Source organism: Ambystoma mexicanum, chromosome 5q (genome assembly GCF_040938575.1).
Source record: "Ambystoma mexicanum isolate Mex_15411 chromosome 5q, UKY_AmexF1_1, whole genome shotgun sequence".
Classification (NCBI taxonomy): Eukaryota; Metazoa; Chordata; class Amphibia; order Caudata; family Ambystomatidae; genus Ambystoma; species Ambystoma mexicanum.
In genome coordinates, this window is record NC_090933.1 from 999,587,469 (window position 1) to 999,608,363 (window position 20,895).

Here is a 20,895-nt window from a genome sequence, read left to right on the forward strand (position 1 = left end):
TCTATGTATGCTATACTAACCCTACCACTCGAGCAACCAATCCAGAGTGGTGATAGGTTTTTTGCTAACTTTCCAAGGTGACGCAAGTAGCGCGTCATACTAAGGTAAAAAGGGCCTGCGAGCCCCACGATTGTGTGTGTGTCAGGACGGACGCGTACGATCCTTGACCCATCCCTGCCGTTTTGTCTAATAAACAGCAGAACCACCTTGCTTCTTGCGTGTGTCTCATACTCTATCTCTTTTGGGATATACGGGAGGAGTTGGGGCCTCCCTGCCCGGAGGTCCGCGGACGGCCCAGCCGACCCCGGCAGAATTTCCCCCCGACACCGCACTATGCTGTGGCACCCAGAAACACAAAAATAAGCGTACGCGTAATACACGCAGCCTACAATGACCTCTGAAGGGGTACGCAACACACGGGCCAAGCACAGTTGCTAAGTACGTGCGGAACTCACCGTCTGCCTGGAAAAAGAACGTGAAAAATACGCGCGTGTGCACGTTGGCAACACCCCCGCCAAAAGAAGAATTGTACGCTGTCTGAGGAGACAGGACAAAAGGAGAAGTGAACACTGTATGAGGAAACAAGCCCAAAAAAAGTAGAAAAATGAAAGCTGTCAGAGGTAACAGGGAGTACGAACTTGAAACGCTGTGAAGTAATTGCGTGTGAACCGACAAGAAGTACAGAATCCACCCACTCGCTCTCCACAAAAAGCATGTACAAGGAAATGGCGTCCTACACGTACCTTTTACACCGGCCCACACGTACACGTCACTTACGCGTGTACGCCCCCTTTCCTCCAATTACACGCACTGACAATCGGACGTGCAGCTTTTCCACGTGTGCTCTGTCATCACGTGCTATGAGGGAAACACATGTGCGCGTCACGTCACAGACGCGCTTACACGCTAAGGGCCTAAGGGATTTTCACACGCCAAATCACTCCATATCAAGCTGCCCACGCGTTCACACACAGAAGACCAGGCTCCTGCCCAGAAGGCCAAATTACTGCCCCCGAGAACCCCGAGCACGCTCCTACCTGCCATCTGCTGCTGCCTGATTGCCTGCTGCCCACGTGCCCTGCCATTTGCTGCCTGCATGTCAGCCAGGGGTGCTGCTGCTGTGACCACGCCTGCTGGAACCGAAGACTCCCGACTGGGATTCCATTGCTCCACAGCCCAGCCCCAGGACCCAGTTGCCCACCCACTCCTACCTCTGGGGTTGCCATGTCGGGAACACCACCATCTGAGACCACTGGCAACCCCCAGCCAGAGAGGCAGAGTGCCACCAGATTCACTGCCACCGAAGTTGGTGTCCTGGTGGAGCAAGTCCTGGGGCAGTACGATGCCCTCGGAAGGTCGCGCGCCGACAAGGAAGGATGGACCAGGATCTGGACAGACATTGTGAGTGCCATCAACGTGGAGGGGGTGGCAGTCAGCGAATTCCATCCTGTCAAGAAGTGCTGGGAGGACTTCAGGTCCAGGACCCTCAACAAGGCCTAGCGCCTCTTGAAGGCAGCGGAAGCTAAGGGGCACCGGGGCCACCTGTCGGAAGACCAAATTAGGGTCCTGGAACGCGTATGCCCAGCGCTCCACATCCAGGTCCTTGAGAGGCAGACCCGTCTGGAGTCGAGTGGTAAGTGTACATGCATACTGATTGGAAGCTGTGCGTGTGGTGGTGTGCCAGTAGTGTGCAGGTTGCACATGTGGTTTTGTAGGGCCATGTATGGATGTGTATGTACAGGGCCATGAGGCTGACACATGCGAGTCCTTTCATGTGTGAGACACAGGGATGGTGTATTTGTGGGTAAGCATGCAGGCCAAATGCAGATGTGTGAGCACACATGTTTGAATGACTGTGTATGTCAGTTGTCAAGGTTGTGGTGTCACACATGGATGTTGGTTCAAGCTGCTTGTATCTGCACTGTGTACATGTGCATGTATTTGTATCTGACAAGTGTGCAACTGTCATGCAACATGGATGCATGTGAGACTGATATGTAGAAGACTGATTGCCAGATGTGACATGGATGCCGATCTCATCACTGAGACACTTGGTGGAGGTGTACACATGCATGTAAGTGCGGTGGCCTGTGTGCATGTCTAGTGCACTCCCTGTGTCTCATGTGATGTCTGGCTCACCTTTGCCTGCTCATGCTGTTGTATGTGTATGGATGGTGCAGGCTGTTGCGATATGGCTATGGAATAGCTCATGTGTGTGATTTGAAATGACATGTGTGCTGGGGATTGTGATGCCATGTCTGAAGTTTGACAATGACACTTGTGTGCAACTGTCATGTGTGTATGAGTCGATTGTACAGTGCCCTGATGCCTGTGTCCTATCTCTCCCTGTCTGCAGCGTCGACTGATGAAGAGGGCGGAGATGGTGCTGTGGAGAACAGCGGCAGAGATCGCACCGCCAGCCGGAGACGCAAGGCCCGACTCCCCTCCCAGGTTGTCATCTCGTCGGGGAGTGAGGAGTCCAGTGCCAAGTCCCAGGTTGCAGCTGCCGAGGGGAGGTCCAAGAGGCGGAGGTTGGAGTTGGACTCCTCGGCAGCCGAAGGGGCAGCTGAGACCCCACAGGGCCCGACAGAGGAAGATGGCACGGAGTCATCCAGGTTGGTGGGGGGTTTGGTGGAGGAGGAGGCCGTGCAAGGGACAGAGGCAGGGTCTGGAGTTGGGGATTCCACTGGTGCTAGTGGTGCAGTGCAGGGGCAGGGACAGGAGGGAGCACAGGCTGCCGCGGAGGTGACTGTGTGTAATCCTTTCCCCTATCCTGTGACTGCATCATCTTGCACCAGCAGGGATACCTACATCCAGACCCGTTCTCAGGGAGGGGATCAGCTTACACCAACTGACCTTCCTCTCCCTGCGGATGTGGCTATCCGGCACCGGGTTGAGCCTGTCTTGGGTGGGGTGGCGTTGCGTCAACGTGCCATGCGAGCTGACCTGCAGTCTTTTTCATGAGGAGACTGCACGTCTTCTCGCATGGCTCGTTGACTGCGTTGACCCACTGGGACAGCTCACCAGGGCCGGATTCCTCCGTTTTCTGGACCTTGTTCTGACCCCCTCCTCAACTAAATCCCCTATGCGCCAGTCGTCCTCCGTGCCATCTTCCCACCCATGTGTCAACTGGGTGCCCTGTGGAGCTGCCTCTGACCCTGCGGCCGGGCTGGTGGAGGACACATCCCTGCCACAGTCGGGAGTCGGACGTCCAACAGGGGTGGCCACCTAAACAACTGCACCCCAGCTGGAGGAGATTGTGCAGGCAGCAGGTTCCAGGGCACAGGCAGCAGAACAGCAGCAACAAAGTGGGAGCCATGATGGCTCGGGGCCTTCATCATTGGAGGGGCAGGCATTGGCCGGAGGGCAGGAGGACCCTGGACGGGAAGTGTCTTCCGTGTGGCAGCGGTTGGGCCATGCGATAGATGCGGAGCGGCAGCGGGCGGAAGAGGCACGGCTCACGATGGTCAGGGCAGAGAACTCCATGCGTAGGGCCCTGAGGCGGGCCGAGCGCCTCGAAGCCATTCGCAGGGACCTGGAGATCCAGATGTCATCGTCCCTGCGAACCCTCGGGGCCATAGAAGAGGACCTCCTCCGGGACATCGAGCAGGAGTTCGATGATGCCCTGGCCCGGGACATCAACAAGTGAGCAGTTGGACTTGCCCGCTCCCCTTGTAAATAGTTAGTTAGTTAGTATTAGGTTTCCTTTCGTTTTTTCTTTATTTTGGACCGCTTGGACAATGCACCACATTTTTGTATATAGTTTTTTTATTAGGTAGTAGTTTTTGGTAGGTTTCATTTCTTAAGTTGGGCTCATGGACCCTGGATTCTTCAATTGTACATCGTTCTACATTGGATTCATCTTTTTAATATTTTTTTTGTGTAGACCATGGAGCAATGGTTTTTACTTTTTATTTTCCCTTGGATTTGATTTTTTGGACTGTGACTTTGGACAACATTTCTTTTTGGATTTCTTTTGTTTATGTTTTCTTGATTTTCATTATTTATCGGACATGGAACATTTCTTTTGTTATTCCCATTGTTGTGTGTTTAATTTGATTTACGTTCATGTTATCTTTAATATATACTTTTTTATACTTCCATTTGTGGTATTATCTCATTGGTTTCATGCATATCATGATATGTGTTTTGACATTCACTTGCACCCATTGTGTGTGTGTGACGGACATGTGTTCATTTACATACTTGCCATTGGGGTTGTATCATGTAATTGGCATTTCTATGTGGGTGGATGCAATACTTGGGTGGGTCTTTGGCATGTGGAGGCTGGCCATAAGGGCCAGGGATCTAGATTGTGATGACGTGTTGGCTGGGGGACATGTGTCGGGGCCTGCTGGCAGGTGCCCTGCACTGCTGGGGGGTGGGGGTGCAGGGGACATGTGTGGGGGCCTGCTGGCAGGTGCCCTGTACTGCTGGGGGGTGTGGGTGCACGGGGACATGAGGGGGGCCTGCTGGCAGGTGCCCTGCACTGCTGGGGGGTGGGGGTGCAAGGGGACATGAGTGGGACATGAGTGGGGGCCTGCTGGCAGGTACCCCACAGTGCTGGGGGGTGGGTGTGCAAGGGGACATGAGTGGGGGCCTGTTGGCAGGTGCCCTGCACTGCTGGGGGGTGGGGGTGCAGGGGACATGTGTGGGGGCCTGCTGGCAGGTGCCCTGTACTGCTGGGGGGTGCGGGTGCACGGGGACATGAGGGGGGCCTGCTGGCAGGTGCCCTGCACTGCTGGGGGGTGGGGGTGCAAGGGGACATGAGTAGGACATGAGTGGGGGCCTGCTGGCAGGTACCCCACAGTGCTGGGGGGTGGGTGTGCAAGGGGACATGAGTGGGGGCCTGTTGGCAGGTGCCCTGCACTGCTGGGGGGTGGGGGTGCAAGGGGACATGAGTGGGGGCCTGCTGGCAGGTGCCCCGCACTGCTGGGGGGTGGGTGTGCAAGGGGACATGAGTGGGGGCCTGCTGGCAGGTGCCCTGCACTGCTGGGGGGGTGGGTGTGCAAGGGGACATGAGTGGGACATGAGTGGGGGCCTGCTGGCAGGTGCCCTGCACTGCTGGGGGGTGGGGGTGCAAGGGGACATGAGTGGGGGCCTGCTGGCAGGTGCCCTGCACTGCTGGGGGTGGGGGTGCAAGGGGACATGAGTGGGGGCCTGCTGGCAGGTGCCCCGCACTGCTGGGGGGTGGATGTGCAAGGGGACATGAGTGGGGGCCTACTGGCAGGTGCCCTGCACTGCTGGGGGGTGGGTGTGCAAGGGGACATGAGTGGGACATGAGTGGGGGCCTGCTGGCAGGTTCCCTGCACTGCTGGGGGGTCGGGGTGCAAGGGGACATGAGTGGGACATGAGTGGGGGCCTGCTGGCAGGTGCCCCGCACTGCTGGGGTGTGGGTGTATAAGAGGACATGAGTGGGGGCCTGCTGGTAGGTGCCCTGCACTGCTGGGGGGTGGGGGTGCAGGGGGACATGAGTTGGTGATCAGTGGTGCAAGCGGACAAGTGTCTTGGCTGGGGTGCATGCCCATGGTGGATGGGCTGCCTGCGGGACATGACCAGGGGTGCGGTGTAGTCCCCGGTGGTGTGGTCTACCTGCAGGGGCCATGGAGGGTGTAGAGGGAACACCTGGGAGGACCCACACTGCCAATTCACGTGTAGGACTCCCCACGCACCCCCGAAATTCACGTACCCCGCTCTGACAGCTAAATCGCGAGTGAAAATTCCAGCGAACCCCTGAAATACACGTACCCCACTCGCACAGGGCCTATCGCGTGTGAAACTTCCCGCGAAGCCCAGTAATACACATACCCCTCTCGCACAGGGCCTATCGCGTGTGGAACTTCCCGCGAACCCCAGTAATACACGTATCTCACTTGCACATGGCATATCGCGTGTTAAACTTCAATATTGGCCCTGTGCGAGCGAGGTACGTGTAGTTCTGGGGTACAGCGTGAAGTTTTACACGCGAAAGGGCCCTGTTGAGCGGAGTACGTGTATTCCTGGGGTTCGCGTGAAGTTTCACCCGCGATTTCAGCAGGGTACGTGTATTACGGGGTTCGCGTGAAGTTTCACCCGCGATTTCAGCAGGGTACGTGTATTACGGGGTTCGCGTGAAGGTTCACACGCGAAAGGGCCCTGTTCGAGGGAGTACGTGAATTTCAGGGGTGCGCGGCAAGTTTTACACGCGAAAGGGCAATGCCCATGCACAATACGTCACAGACACGCTTACGCGCTAAGGGCCTTTGGTCCAATAATATCGCGTACGTGTGCTGACGCGCTTACGTGCTAACGGCCTTTCCTCGAATTACACGCTGACGTTCAAGATTTTCACGTGCCAAATCACTCCGTATCAAGCTGGCCATGCGTACACACACGGAAAACCACGCTCCTGCCCTGAAGGCCATTTTCCTGCCCCCAAGAGCCCCGAGCACGTTCCCACCAGCCATCTGCTGCTGCCTGCCTGCCTGCTGCCCACGTGCCCTGCTATTTAGTGCCTGCACGTCAGCCATCTGCAGGGGTCCAGTTGCTGTGTCCACCCCTGCTGGAACAGAAGACTCCCGACTGGGATTCCATCGCTCCACAGCCCAGCCCCAGGACCCAGTTGCCCACCCACTCCTGCCTCTGGGGTTGCCATGTCGGGCACATCTCCATCTGGCACCACTGGCAACCCCCAGCCAGAGAGGCAGAGGGCCACCAGCTTCACTGCCACCAAAGTTGGTGTCCTGGTGGACCATGTCCTGGGGCATTATGATGCCCTCTTCGGAACAAGACGTGCCAACAAGGAATGACGGACCAGGATCTGGACGGACATTGTGACTGCCATCTACGCGGAGGGGGTGGCAGTCCGTGAATTCCATCATGTCAAGAAGCGCTGGGAGGACTTCAGGTCCAGGACCCTCAACAAGGCCCGGCACCTCTCGGAGGGGGGCCGGGTCAGTCTGAGCAACATCCAGGTGAGGGTCCTGGAACGCGTAGGCCCAGCGCTCCACGCCCAGATCCTTCGGAGGCAGACCCGTCTGGAGTTGAGCGGTAAGTGGCCAAGCATTGCTGTGTGAGACAGGGCATGTTGCAGTGTGCTGGTAGTCTGATACTTGCCTGTATGTGTGACATAGGCCTTCTATGGATGTGTGTGTGCATGGACATCATGGTCATGCATGTGGGACCAGTTATGTGTGAACCACATGGTAGGTGCATGTGTTTTAATGCAACATGGGGACCTCTATGCAGAATGCACACCTGAAAGCATGCCAGTCTCTGTTCCTGGCTGATGTCATATACATGTATGGTGCATGTGTGTGTGTGTGTGTGTGTGTGTGTGTGCACCAGAGATGTGTGTGTTTGACTTTGAAACGCCATGAATGCATGTGACTTTGAAGGCAACATCTTGGTATACAGGGGCCCTTGTACATGGGTGTTGATGTAGATTGCAGGCGCCGGGAGTGTTTCTGCATGTGTGTTGCATGCATTGACCCATGTGTTGTGGAAGGACAGGATGGAAGTGACATTTGACAGTGCCACTCATGTGTTATTGCTTCCTGTCTAGGGTATTTTGTGCTGTACCCTGATGCTTGTGTTCTATGTCTCCCTCTACGCAGCGTCAAGTGAAGAAGAGGGCAGAGACGGTGCTGTGGAGCCAAGCGGCAGAGATGCCTCCACCAGGTGGCGATGCATGGCCCAGCCACCCTCCCAGGAATTACCATCATCCGGGAGCGAGGGGGCTGGTACTGCCTCTGCCACAACGGCTGTGGCGGAAGGGCCGGGTGAGCCCCCACAGGGGCTTCCAATGGCGGAAGACGGTGTGGAGACATCCAGGTTGGTTGTCTCCACAGAGGAGGAGGAGCCCGCTACTGAGCCGCACATGGGGCCTGGTGGGGGTAGTACCACTGGTGCAAGTGGTGCAGTCCAGGGCCAGGGTCAGGAGGCAGCACAGGTCACCGCGGAGGGGCCTGTGCATGTTGCTGTTCTTGACTCTGTGACTGCACCATCATGCACCAGCAGGGAGGCCTTGTCCCAGGCCCGTCCGCAGGTAGGGGAGAGTGCCATATCACCTGCCTCTCCACTACCTGCGGGCGAGGGGTCCCGCGACCGTATGGGATCCGTCCTGGTGGGTGTCGCGTTGCGCACTCGTGACATTCGTGATGACGTGCATTGTTCCTGGGCGGAGAACGCACGCCATCACGAAGAGTAGCGTCGTGACATGGCACTGCTGGGAGGGGCCCTGGTCGGTGGGTTCCTACATGTGATTCACACTCTGGCAGACCTCTCCTCCTCTGTGGAGGCAATGCACAGGTCATTCTCCATATCGTCTTCCAGCCCAGATTCCACCAGGGCCCCCTGTGGACCTGGCCTGACCAACACAGCCAGCTTGGTGGAGATCCCATCCCTGCCACAGTCAGGAGTTGGCGGTCCTGCAGGGGTGGACACCACAACTGGAGACCAGCAGATGGAGGATGTGCAGGCACCATCGGACAGGGCACATGGACAGCAGCAGCAGCAGGAGCAGGCTGTAGGTGGGAGCAATGATGGCTCGGGGCCATCAACATCGGAAGGGCAGGCGTCGGCCATAGGGCAGGAGGACCCAGGAATGGGAGTGTCTGCCGTGTGGTTGCTGTTGGGCCAGCAGATAGATGCGGAGCGGCAGCAGGCGGAAGAGGCACGGCTCACGATGGTCAGGGCGGAGAACTCCATGCGTAGGGCCCTGAGGCGGGCTGAGTGCCTTGAGGCCATTCGCAGGGACCTGGAGATCCAGATGTCATCGTGCCTGCGAGCCTTCGGGGCCATGGAAGAGGACCGCCTCTGGGACATCGAGCAGGAGTTCGATGATGCCCTGGCCCGGGACATCAACAAGTGAGCCGTTGGACTTGCCCGCTGCCCTTGTAAATAGTTAGTTAGTTAGTATTAGGTTTCCTTTCGTTTTTCTTTATTTTGGACCGCTTGGGCAATGCACCACATTTTTGTATATATTTTTTTTATTATGTAGTAGTTTTTGGTAGGTTTCATTTCTTAAATTGGGCTCATGGACCCTGGATTCTTCAATTGCACATAGTTCTACATTGGATTCATCTTTTTTAATATTTTTTTTGTGTTCACCATGGAGCAATGGTTTTTACTTTTTATTCTCCCTTGGATTTGATTTTTTGGACTGTGACTTTGGACAACATTTCTTTTTGGATTTCTTTTGCTTATGTTTTCTTGATTTTCATTATTTATCGGACATGGACCATTTCTTTTGTTATTCCCATTGTTGTGTGTTTAATTTGATTTACGTTTATGTTATCTTTAATATATATATTTTTTATACTTCCATTTGTGGTATTATCTCATTGGTTTCATGCATGTCATGATATGGGTTTTGACATTCACTTGCACCCATTGTGTGTGTGTGACGGACATGTGTTCATTTACATACTTGCCATTGGGTTTGTATCATGTAATTGGCATTTCTATGTGGGTGGATGCAATACTTGGGTGGGTCTTTGGCATGTGAAGGCTGGCCATAAGGGCCAGGGATCTAGATTGTGATGACGTGTTGGCTGGGGGACATGTGTCGGGGCCTGCTGGCAGGTGCCCTGCACTGCTGGGGGGTGGGGTTGCAGGGGACATGTGTGGGGGCCTGCTGGCAGGTGCCCTGCACTGCTGGTGGTGGGGGTGCAAGGGGACATGAGTGGGACATGAGTGGGGGCCTGCTGGCTGGTGCCCTGCACTGCTGGGGGGTGGGGATGCTGGGGGACATGAGTGGGGGCCTGCTGGCAGGTGCCGTGCACTGCTTGGGGGGTGGGGGTGCAAGGGGACATGAGTGGGGGCCTGCTGGCAGGTACCCTGCACTGCTGGGGGTGGGGGTGCTGGGGGACATGGATGGGGGCCTGCTGGCAGGTGCCCTGCCCTGCTTGGTGGGTGGGGGTGCAAGAGGACATGAGTGGGGGCCTGCTGGCAGGTGCCCTGCACTGCTGAAGGGTGGGGGTGCAAGGGGACATGAGTGGGACATGAGTGGGGGCCTGCTGGCAGGTGCCCTGCACTGCTTGGGGGTGGGGTGCAAGGGGACATGAGTGGGACATGAGTGGGGGCCTGCTGGCAGGTGCCCTGCACTGCTGGGGGGTGGGGGTGCAAGGGGACATGAGTGGGGGCCTGCTTGCAGGTGCCCCTCAGTGCTGGGGGGTGGGGGTGAAAGGAGACCTGAGTGGGACATGAGTGGGGGCCTGCTGGTAGGTGCCCCTGACTGCTGGGGGGTGGGGGTGCAAGGGGACATGAGTGGGACCTGAGTGGGGGCCTGCTGGCAGGTGCTCTGCACTGCTGGGGGGTGGAGGTGCAAGGGGGTAATGCGTTGGTGATCACTAGTGCAAGGTAACATGTGGCTTGGCTGGGGGGGCATGCCCATGGTGGATGGGCTGCCTGCGGGACATGACCAGGGGTGCAGGGTAGTCCGCTGTGGTGTGGGCTGCCTGCAGGGGCCATGGAGGGTGTAGAGGGAACACCTGGGCGGACACACACTGGCAATTCACTTGTACAACTCCCCTGCACCCTTCTAAATACACGTATCCCACTCGCACAGGGCCTATCGCGTGTGAAACTTCACGCGCACCCCAGTAATACACGTACCCTGCTGAAATCGCGTGTGGAACTTCCCACGCACCCCAGAAATACACGTACCCTGCTGAAATCGCATGTTAAACTTCCCCGCACCCCAGAAATACACGTACCCTGCTGAAATTGCGTGTGGTACTTCCCGCGCACCCCAGTAATACACGTACCCTGCTGAAATCGCATGTTAAACTTCCCGGCACCCCAGAAATACACGTACCCTACTGAAATCATGTGTGGAACTTCCCGTGCACCCCAGTAATACATGTACCCTGCTGAAATCACGTGTTAAACTTCCCCGCACCCCAGAAGTACACGTACCCTGCTGAAATCGCGTGTGGAACTTCCCGCGCACCCCAGTAATACACGTACCCTGCTGAAATCGCATGTGGAACTTCCCGCGCACCCCAGAAATACACGTACCCTGCTGAAATCGCAAGTGGAACTTCCCGCGCACCCCAGTAATACACGTACCCTGCTGAAATTGCGTGTTAAACTTCCCCGCACCCCAGAAATACACAAGTACACGTACCCTGCTGAAATCGCGTGTGGAACTTCCCGCGCACCCCAGTAATACACGTACCCTGCTGAAATCATGTGTTAAACTTCCCCGCACCCCAGAAATACACGTACCGTGCTGAAATCGCGTGTGGAACTTCCCACGCACGCCAGTAATACACGTTCCCCGCTCGGCGTTTGCTGTTTGGCAGCCCTGTATACAGGTCCAGGGTTAGCACAGCCCTTTGCGCTGAATTGGGAATTTTGATGGCTCTTCCTTGCACGAGGGTGTTCTTGGGGGCGTAACTGGCGCTGCGGCAGGGTCTCTGCGCCACTCTGCACCACAGCTGGTTTTGGAGGCTAAAATCCATGAATACGCTGTGCGCGGAAATCGATTTTAGCGCATGCGGCTGGCGCAGACATTCGCACGCGCACACTGTGCGCCAGCCGCGTGCGCCACTTTTGTGCGAAATTCTATGAATTACCCTGATAATATTTACAATACTACCTCTACATTTATTTAGTATTGTTTTTAAAAAACATCCTAGCAACAAACCCTGTCCTACTTTACATAAAACATGTTTTAGCCAATTTTTCTGTTTCAAATTTGTATTTTGCATGTTTATATTCACAACGAATATTACACATATATTTTAAAACGTTGCTTCTAACAACATTAAGTAAGAAATCTAGCTTGGTGTGTGACTATAGAGTGAGTATAGAGTCTTTACAAACAAGCCAATCTACTTTTGTATGCACCCATGTCCCCTCGTGAAAAATAATTGCACACATTTTAAATGTTTTCTTACTAACCAAAACTTGACTATTTACAAAATTAATTATTGGCATGTTAATTTTCCACCCATCTACATTGTATCTTTGAAACATAATCAATACATAGTTTGCAGTGCTGATCGTAAATTACAACCACAGTGTCGGGGAGAAGCTGGATCCCCCCCCACCCCCAGGGCAGTGGGGGGCCAGCAGCCATAGCCTCACCAGCTATGGGAGGCCCCAACACCTCCCATATGGCCCCCAGAAATGCAACAGAGTTCCAAGCAGGCAGCAACATGTTTCAAACTGCTTTATTTCTAGGCACAGAAGAGAAAAAAAAAAGCCAAAGAAAAGCATCGTGTATCGCGAGTTCAGGCGCCGTCTCCCCCGGGGCTGTCTTGCAAGTAAGTTTTATAATCACACTGCAGGCTGACCTCACAGAATTGGATCAGCTCCCAGAAACCTATCTCCTCCTGTTATTGGCTGCAGAGTGGTGGGTTACATATGTAGCACTTATAGAGAGCCTGATAATTGGATATTTACCTCCTGCGTCAGTGGGTTGATTTAGCTGTGCCAGCCCCCATTACCTAATTCTAATCATGTTGCAATGTGACTTTGTTCCCATAACTTTTTAGCTGGACAAGCAGTTCGCACCTGGTTCTGGCTTGTTACAAGTTATGTTTCAATGTTGTGCGTGTCCTTGAGAAAATGTCTTTCTTTCCCAGAAAGAAAAAAAGCACACTGGGTTGCCGTGATTTACTCGCATTTGTGGATAATTAAAAAATGTCTGTCTGCAGAAAGTAGTTTTATCTTGAATTTGCGGCCTTGGCAAGTCGGACTTGTTTTGCGAGGAATGTTGATAAGGCTCCCGCAGCCAGTGTTCAGTGTTCAGTGAGTGAAATGAACTTAGCTGTAATTTTCCTGAAACATAGCTTTACACTGTGCATTTAGACCATGTTAATTCATATAGGCATTTGCAAGCCTTTAAACAGGGATTTTTGTGTTTGTAGATTCTGATATTGCAGCATTGATTCTAATGTAGCATAGAAGTTGCACTGTTGGTGAAGTGGGTGTGTTTCAGCATATTTGTCACTCATGGGTGCGCTGGGGCGCTTGGGGTGCGGGGGCATGGATTTGGTCTCCATTTTCCCTCTTCAGTCCCCCCTCTGGTCGACTTTGTCGACCACACCACCAAGCAACATTCACCTCCTTCCGGTCTGCATATCTTTGCCAATTCCTTGAAGTGTCCATAATTTTCTGCATTGTTGTTGATCAACAGTACATATAGCAGTGTTCCCCTTCTGTGTTCCACCACACTCACTCCCCTTCGTACTTCCTCTGATCACAGGGAGTGGCCACCTTTATTACTGCTGGAACCATGTTGCGCACCGCTATCTTAGTCCGGCTCTTCCTTTCACCATGTCTCTTGTTTGCATTCCGATAACTTCTTCTGTTCTTCTTTTGCAATGTATCTCTATCTTGCACAAGGGTGCTGTGCTCGGTACTCGTCCTTCCGTTATCACCTTCAAGCAACCAGGCAGTCATGATGTCATCCATCACCATGCAAGCACTAGCTAGTTCTTTGCTTTCTCTTTTCAGATGCATTTTTTGCTGATCATTCTTTGGTATGCTTGTACTGCACCCACTCATTCTTCTTTCTCGCTCGAGAAGTAATTCCCCCCTCTTTTTACTTCTCTGTCTGTTTCTCTTCTTCCGTTGTTTTCCACCTTGGTGAATGTGTCACTCTTCACATCTTCCTTGGTCATCACCAACAAGGGCATGCTGATGCGCACCAATCAACACTCTCCTCCCCAATTCAGTGGTAGTTTCTCTTGATCTTTGGATGCATGTGCTCAATAGTAGTCCATAAGCAGTGATGTTCCTGCTCTCATCTCGCAACTTCTCTCAACCTTCTTGCATCCAGCATGATTGTCCACTTCTTGTCACTGTTGTGCTGGTAACATAACGTTGGTACCTTAACAGTATACGTCCTTCTTCAGTGACCATCTTTGCTCTTTTCTCTCACTCTGTTAGGCACTTATCATATTTTTGTCTCTTATTATTTTATTTGTTCTTCTCTCCTTTTGTTTTTCTTTCTTCTTTTATTATTTATTTATTTATTTATTTATTTCCAATCTCAATGTTGCTGTCTTCCCTTGCAATCTTCTTCGCACCTTGTCATACATGGGCGTCATGCTCTGCTGTAGTAATTTCTGTTGTAATCAATTCTCTTCCGGCATATGTTAAAGAACAGTCAGGACAGCTCTCTCCAGTGGTGTCCCTACCAATTTTGTACATGTGGGCATGTTGCTGGTCACTTCTGATATGTGTGTTATGTGTATGTTTTACTCCCCTTGTGTCTGCCCTTAACTCTCTTTACTTTAGCAGCAGCTTTTCCTTACCCACTGACGCCGTAACTGTTCCTGCTTAGGTTAGGGAATGTTAGCAGGGGATACAGCGGTAATGCTCATTATTACAAATAATTTTCAAAGTACCACCCCCATAATTTTGTTCATCATTAATAGTCCCATCGTGAAGGTAAAAGTCCTTATTTGCGTGCCCATAACCACTTACGCTGCTGGGTCCTTGCAGCTGATGAGATGATAAAGTTGCCCGCCTGAAAATCGCAAGAAAAGCGTTAATACGTTAGTACATGTTAGTAACATCAAGCTCCGCGAACTAAACAATCACTAGGGGCAAAAATCAAACCTTCCCCTGGACATTTCGTGTTTTCAAAATTTCTCAATATGGGTAGGGAAAATCTTGGGCTGTTTATTCAATGCAAGCAAGGAAATATACTTCAGGGAAACATGTTCTAAGGGGTCTGAGGTTCTTGATAGGGTGGGCAATTGAGTGGGGAATTCTTCACAATGTTTTACTCAGTGGACCTCACAGTTTCTAATGGAAGATAACATTAAGGAAATTTCCTACACATTTCTAACAGCATACATACGCAACAACCTGCATGTGCGGGGAAAAGAGAAGAAACAAAACAGTGTTACAGCTGTAGGTGCACAAAATGTAATATGAAACTCAATTAAACTTTGGAAATGCGTGTGTCAGTCCCTATTCTAGTTGCTAGTGTGCGTTGGACCATGGGATGGCCATGTTTCCCTAACTCGGGAGAGTTCGTGCTATTTTGCAGTTCATGAAAATCTCTTGCGTTGGCCCTGTTGATCGTTGCTCCCTCGTTGCCAGGGTGGCCACCGCTTTGTAGGGCTTGACGCCTTACACTTCTGACCAAGTCTGTCAGGAGGGGAAAATGTCCCACTGTAGTCCATAGCCATTGGGTGTTGGTTGTCCGTTGTCTTCAGGCCTGCCCTGGGTCCTTTGTATCTGGCGAGAAATGAAATGGAAGCGCTTGAGACCTGAGAATTTACATATTCTTCATTTTCTTGACCTAACCTCTCTGCACTACTCTCACATTATTCAGTGTCCTAGTGGGAGGAGCCAATGGTACACCTATGCACCATCCTGTCACCACCTGGTGGCGTTCAATGGCGGTCTGACTGTAAATTATTACACAATTCGGAATGTACCCAGAAAATGGGTAGGCACTTAATTTTTGTGAAGATACTCATTACACACTTGGATCATATATATGCAATTTGGGTGCTAGTGTACAAATGGGCCTTTGGATCTTTGTATTTACAGTGCTTTTGTTGTAAGCTGTTTATAGTGCGTGCCTTTGTCCCGTGGGGCATCAGGCACTGACAAGCTAAATAGGGAAACATTAGGGTGGTAAATTTGTCATATAGGGTGGCTGTGTTTCTAAATTAAGTGCACCATGTTACTTAGTTAAGATAATCGCAGGGTTTTAAAATCTTTTTTATTTATTTATTTATTTATTTATTTCTATGGCTCCTCTCACACTTCTCAGGGCGTGCCTCGCAGTGAACTGCAGGCACTTTAAGCTGGTACTAACTGCAGGCACTTTAAGCTGGTACTAATGAAACCCGCTACCAATTTGCTCCCATTCTCTCTATCCCACCCCATGTCCACTTTTTAAACCTTACCTACTCTGTTAATTACTCATTTAGTCTAGTATTTTATTACTCCACTACTGTAATTACTGTTACATTTAAACAATATATATTTCTAATTACTGTTACATTTAAACAATATATATTTCTAATTACTGTTACATTTAAACAATATATATTTCTCCCCCCAATATCTGCTCTCAAATTTTAATACAACCATTATGCTCCAGTTCGTGCAGCAATGACCTCTTTCCCTATGTGTGTTGGCTAATGCATTTGTGCCAGTGTTATTTTCAAAAGCGCTAGTGGCAGTACCACTTGCACTGTTATTTTGTTGCCAAATTAATTCTGTTGGGAACATGGATCATCCACCCTTTACCCCTATTTCTCTCCTCCTGTGGTGAACTGTCAATGAAATGTAGGCCTCCCCCCTCAAGTGCACTTTCTTCCATCTTGTGTGTCTCATTTAATTGTTCTGTGTTAATTGTGTATTCATGAGCCCAGTCTCCTCACTGAAAGATGTGTGGTCAAAATGTAGCTAAATGTACTCTCTTGTGATGCGCTATCATTATGCACCCCCCTCTGTACCGTGCACCCCCATTATTCTTAAACAATCTTCCTTACTTTCAACATGTGTATGCCTGGTGTTTAACAAGTTATGTATTTCTCTGTTAATAAGGTGGTCATATCCACATTGCTCATGATGTCACAAATGTCTCTTCCCTAATGCATGGCCTAGTCGCCCCACTGTCACCCAGAAAAGAAAATGTTTTGATACCTATCACCACCCCTATGCAATTGTCCTCTCCATTATTGAGTGTGCGTGAGTGTGTGTGTCGGCGCGCGTCTCGCCCGCTCTGTCGGTGAAGCGGAGCATGAGTGTGTGTGGCAGAGTCCGTCAAATCAAGTTTGTCTTGGGCTGTCCTATTAGCGGTATAATGTCAATCTATGTCCTTTGAAACATTTGTTCCCCATCAGGAAGACCCCACCTAGTCATGTAACCGGTACCATTGCTATTGTGTCAGTGTTCTGTATGGGTGCTGGCTGCTGTGCAGTGCCCCTGTGTTGTCATTCTAGTCAGTCCTGGGGTAGTGGTGCTGTCATTTGTTGTGTCTGTACATGTAGTGGTAACAGTACCTGCATTGGTGCTTGTGGTGTCTGCTGAAATGATCCCATCCTGCCCCATGTATCCTCCCCACATGGGCGGTTCATATTGTGGTTATTGTTGACACTGCTATTGTGATTCTTGTGCGTGTGTGTTGAAGCTGTTTTTAACTGCCCCTCCCATCGCATGCTTAAATTATTTATTTTGTGCCTACTTGTCCTCATCTGCCTTTCTCTGCCCCTGTGTCATTAAATATTACACTCCCGGAGGTTCAGAAGGGTGAGTCCCCTCTTCCCTCTGCTCGTGTTTGTTCAACATCAGCTGACCCCTCGCATTTTCCTTTTCCTTCGTGCACACAGTTCAACTGTAGCCATGTGCTTTTAAAGCTATTCCCGTGTAAGTGCTGTGTATGTGTGTCCTTAGCGATTGCTGCACGCTTCTGGAGAAGCCGCCTATGAGCAGCCATGGTCTTTTTAATTTACCTTCAGTACTTTTGAATCTTTGCACACTATGTTTTACTGACTTATTTCAGCATGGAAGCTGTGTGCTACACAACAAGTGAAGGGGAGTCATTTCTGTATTGTGTGATACATTTTACCTCTATTCAATTCGAAAATTTCGGTAGTCCGCTGTTCAGGGAGCAAAAGTTAGAAGATAATTGAACAATATTCAACTTCTGTGAGCCTTCTTGGCTCCGCACCTTAGCCAGTGCACTCCGCGTGCAATCCATCTTCACCAAACCATTGCCTTCTCCGGCACACCCCACAATCTTGCGCATGTGTCTTCCACACACCGCCTCTGGGTCACCTATTCTCCAAATCCAAAACCACACCACTATCTCCTCACCATCAAAACTTTGTGTCCTTATTCATTAATCTGAAGGTGACGTCACCAAACTAAAAACACAATGCAAATGAACAGACAAATGTGCATACACAGAACAATAACCCATTTCTCCCAACCCCACAAAAAATCCCAAAATAAAACCCCACAATCCCCACAGCTGTCTTCCTGTCTCAACTGGAACAAGGTAAACCACAATAAACTCTTATAATTGAACTGCACACACCGCGTCGCCTAGTGCATGATACGCTCCTCACCAGGGGACCTTAACCAGCCAACTATCTTCCGCACTTCGGGAACAATCTAGCTACCTCCTGCGGGAAAACATCATCCACTCACTGAACTAAAACGCTCAATTAGCAGGGAACCTCATCTACTCATTGATCTATAACGTCAATTCATAGGAAATCCAGACCCCGTACATGAAATCACCATCCAGACCAATCAGCGCGGCAATCCTGTTCTAGACCAATCAGCGCGGCACTCCTGTTCTAGACCAATCAGCGCGGCACTCCTGTTCTATGTGTAGGGAGTCACTACCCCACCCAATATGCTCAAAAACACAAGAAGGGACCACTGCCACCACCCCAGTCCCAACTACAATTCGCGTGCCGATCAATACCAATGCGCTGAATTTTGTGACAATGTACAATCACCCACCACCCAATTTACAATCCCTCCCTAAAAACAAAAAAAAAAAAATTAAAAAAAAACACTTTAACATTTCTACTTTAAACATTTCCCCCCCTCAGAGCCCATGTTGCTTGTTTACTTACATTTTCCTATGCTGCACTGGCAGTTGCACCACTGCTGGACACTCCCTCAATGCGCTTCACCGGACCCCTTCTCCTGCAGGGCTCTCACCTGCCCTCAAGCGGGGTATTTCCAAGTGGCCCCCGAAGCCTTTAGCCGGTTACGCGTTTTTCCGGTGGTCTTCAGGTGCAGGCGAGGGTCTCACAGCTTCCTTGAGTCGGCGGCAGGGAGCTCAGTCCATCACAGGGCTTGCGCAGGCAGAGCTCAATCACTCATGTTACAATGAGCAATGAGCCTCACAGAGGGCACCAACTTGTCGGGGAGAAGCTGGATCCCCCCCCACCCCCAGGGCAGTGGGGGGCCAGCAGCCATAGCCTCACCAGCTATGGGAGGCCCCAACACCTCCCATATGGCCCCCAGAAATGCAACAGAGTTCCAAGCAGGCAGCAACATGTTTCAAACTGCTTTATTTCTAGGCACAGAAGAGAAAAAAAAAAGCCAAAGAAAAGCATCGTGTATCGCGAGTTCAGGCGCCGTCTCCCCCGGGGCTGTCTTGCAAGTAAGTTTTATAATCACACTGCAGGCTGACCTCACAGAATTGGATCAGCTCCCAGAAACCTATCTCCTCCTGTTATTGGCTGCAGAGTGGTGGGTTACATATGTAGCACTTATAGAGAGCCTGATAATTGGATATTTACCTCCTGCGTCAGTGGGTTGATTTAGCTGTGCCAGCCCCCATTACCTAATTCTAATCATGTTGCAATGTGACTTTGTTCCCATAACTTTTTAGCTGGACAAGCAGTTCGCACCTGGTTCTGGCTTGTTACAAGTTATGTTTCAATGTTGTGCGTGTCCTTGAGAAAATGTCTTTCTTTCCCAGAAAGAAAAAAAGCACACTGGGTTGCCGTGATTTACTCGCATTTGTGGATAATTAAAAAATGTCTGTCTGCAGAAAGTAGTTTTATCTTGAATTTGCGGCCTTGGCAAGTCGGACTTGTTTTGCGAGGAATGTTGATAAGGCTCCCGCAGCCAGTGTTCAGTGTTCAGTGAGTGAAATGAACTTAGCTGTAATTTTCCTGAAACATAGCTTTACACTGTGCATTTAGACCATGTTAATTCATATAGGCATTTGCAAGCCTTTAAACAGGGATTTTTGTGTTTGTAGATTCTGATATTGCAGCATTGATTCTAATGTAGCATAGAAGTTGCACTGTTGGTGAAGTGGGTGTGTTTCAGCATATTTGTCACTCATGGGTGCGCTGGGGCGCTTGGGGTGCGGGGGCATGGATTTGGTCTCCATTTTCCCTCTTCAACAGTTACTGCATTGCATGTCATGGTATGCTTTAGTTACAAGAGAAGAAAATGTTACACTCTTCTGATCAGGCACATGCAGATACACACATCTTTCACAAACATCTGGAGTAGAAAACCCTTTCTTACATTGATTCCACTTGTAACAAATTCCTACATACCGATCTACATTAACAGTTTCTTTCACTAATATCTCACAGATATTAATTAAAAATGTTTGACTATCCTTGTGCGTATTTTGAGAAAGTTGTTGATTTCCACTTGCAACAGCTACTACATTTCGGTTTTACATTGCTTAATGTAAACTGTGTGGATTTTCATCTACAGATATTTTAAGAAATGAAAGTTCAAGAAATAGCTGCTTCGCTGCTGTTGAAACTATTTCCTGCATCAGTTGAGTCATTTGAAACAACATACACAAAGTTGCATTACAATAGCATTCAGCTCCTTTTTCATTAATAAAGCTACAATGAGAGTATGATACAGATGACTGACTCTCCAACTCCATTAAATTCCGTTGTTTTTTAGTCTTACAAGGACTGATTTCATTTGAATATGCTTTCACGGACTCCTTACGTTTCCTGGATGAGTGCTTCACAGTTACAGGTATAAGGTTCAGCTGAGGAGCATACAGTACGGCAACCTATTATATTCTTCAATGCATGAAATGTCAAATGTCACTTTGCTTTCATCAAAATTTGTTAAAAATAAACCTTCTATATTTTTCACACATGACAAAGCTACATATGACATTTCTTCTTTAAACACTGTATGACCAATGTCAAAAAGTGCTGCTTCTAAAGTCAAAGCTTGTGATTTATGAATAGTTATTACATAAGCAGAGCACAATGGAAACTGTGCTCGTTTCACAAATGTATCCTTAAAAAGCATGAAACGTGCAGAGCTCTGAGAATGAGTTCTTTCTACATGATCAAACTTAACTTGAACATGTTCAATACTTTTAATGTGAGGAAAAGTGAGAAATGCAATCACTCTTCCCATCGCTCCATTGACTAGACCAATTTCTACATTCAAGTTCCTCTTCAACAT